This window comes from Cornus florida, unplaced genomic scaffold (assembly GCF_030987335.1).
Source record: "Cornus florida cultivar Cherokee Brave unplaced genomic scaffold, ASM3098733v1 CherokeeBrave_3.0.0_Hap2_scaffold_69, whole genome shotgun sequence".
NCBI classification, from domain to species: Eukaryota; Viridiplantae; Streptophyta; class Magnoliopsida; order Cornales; family Cornaceae; genus Cornus; species Cornus florida.
The window spans coordinates 40,001-42,019 of record NW_026775900.1 but is presented as its reverse complement, the minus strand read 5'-3'; positions in this window follow the sequence as shown (position 1 = coordinate 42,019).

Genomic DNA, 2,019 nt, shown 5'->3' with positions numbered 1-2,019 from the left:
TGAGAACTCCCCCCCCCCTATAGTAGTCTTAAGTAAAACCACAGCTCTGACAGGAGTAGATATTGCATGCGAGCGAGGAGTCGTAATGGGCAAAATTGACTCGGGGGACCTCCAAATCGAATTCCGTTTCGAGCAAAACACTTCTTAGGCTTCAAGGAAGCTCCCATAAAATTTCCAAACCCAAACTCCAAACTTCATTTTTTAGCCTACAATGCCCACGTGCACGCCGGTGTGCACGCAGGGGTGCTTGAGCATGCGGGAGAGGAGCCATAATGGGCAACATTGACTCGGGGGACCTCCAAATCGAAATCCGTCTCGAGCAAAACACTTCTTAAGCTTCTAGGAAGCTCCCATAAAACTTCCAAACCCAAACTCCAAACTTTATTTTTTAGCATACAATGCCCACGTGCACGCCGGGGTGCTTGAGCGTGCGGGCGAGGAGCCATAATGGGCAACATTGACTCGGGGGACCTCCAAATCGAAATCCGTCTCGAGCAAAACACTTCTTAAGCTTCTAGGAAGCTCCCATAAAACTTCCAAACCCAAACTCCAAACTTTATTTTTTAGCATACAATGCCCACGTGCACGCAGGGGTGCTTGAGCATGCGGGAGAGGAGCCATAATGGGCAACATTGACTCGGGGGACCTCCAAATCGAAATCCGTCTCGAGCAAAACACTTCTTAAGCTTCTAGGAAGCTCCCATAAAACTTCCAAACCCAAACTCCAAACTTTATTTTTTAGCATACAATGCCCACGTGCACGCCGGGGTGCTTGAGCGTGCGGGCGAGGAGCCGTAATGGGCAAAATTAACACGGGGGACCTTCAAATCGAAATCCGTCTCGAGCAAAGCACTTCTTAGGCTTCTAGGAAGCTCCCATCAAATTTACAAACCCAAACTCCAAACTTCATTTTTTAGCACACAATGCCCACGTGCACGCGGGGGTGCTTAAGCGTGCGGGCGAGGAGTCATAATGGGCAAAATTAACTCGGGGGACCTCCAAATCGAAATCCGTCTCGAGCAAAGCACTTCTTAGGCTTCTAGGAAGCTCCCATAAAATTTCCAAACCCAAACTCCAAACTTCATTTTTTAGCATACAATGCCCCCGTGCACGCGGGGGTGCTTGAGCGTGCGGGGGAGGAGTCATAATGGGCAAAACTAACTCGGGGGACCTCCAAATCGAAATCCGTCTCGAGCAAAACACTTCTTAGGCTTCTAGGAAGCTCCCATAAAATTTCCGAACCCAAACTCCAAACTTCATTTTTTAGCATACGATGCCCACGTGCACGCCGGGGTGCTTGAGCGTGCGGGCGAGGAGTCATAATGGGCAAAAACTAACTCGTGGGATCTCCAAATCAAAATCCGTCTCGAGCAAAGCATTTCTTAGGCTTCTAGGAAGCTCCCATAAAATTTCCGAACCCAAACTCCAAACTTCATTTTTTAGCATACGATGCCCACGTGCACGCCGGGGTGCACGAGCGTGCGGGCGAGGAGTCGTAATGGGCAAAATTAACTCGGGGGACCTCCAAATCGAAATCCGTCTCGAGCAAAGCATTTCTTAGGCTTCTAGGAAGTTCCCGTAAAATTTTCAAACCCAAACTCCAAACTTCATTTTTTAGCATACGATGCCCACGTGCGCGCCGGTGTGCACGTCGGGGTGCTTGAGCGTGCGCGCGAGGAGCCGTAATTGGCAAAATTAACACGGCGGAAATCTAAATCGAAATCCGTCTCGAGCAAAGCACTTCTTAGTCTTCTAGGAAGCTCCCATAAAATTTTCAAACCCAAACTCCAAACTTCATTTTTTAGCATACGATGCCCACGTGCACGCCGGTGTGCACGAGCATGCGGGCGAGGAGTCGTAATGGGCAAAATTAACTCGGGGGACCTCCAAATCGAAATCCGTCTCGAGCAAAGCATTTCTTAGGCTTCTAGGAAGTTCCCGTAAAATTTTCAAACCCAAACTCCAAACTTCATTTTTTAGCATACGATGCCCACGTGCGCGCCGGTGTGCACGTCGGGG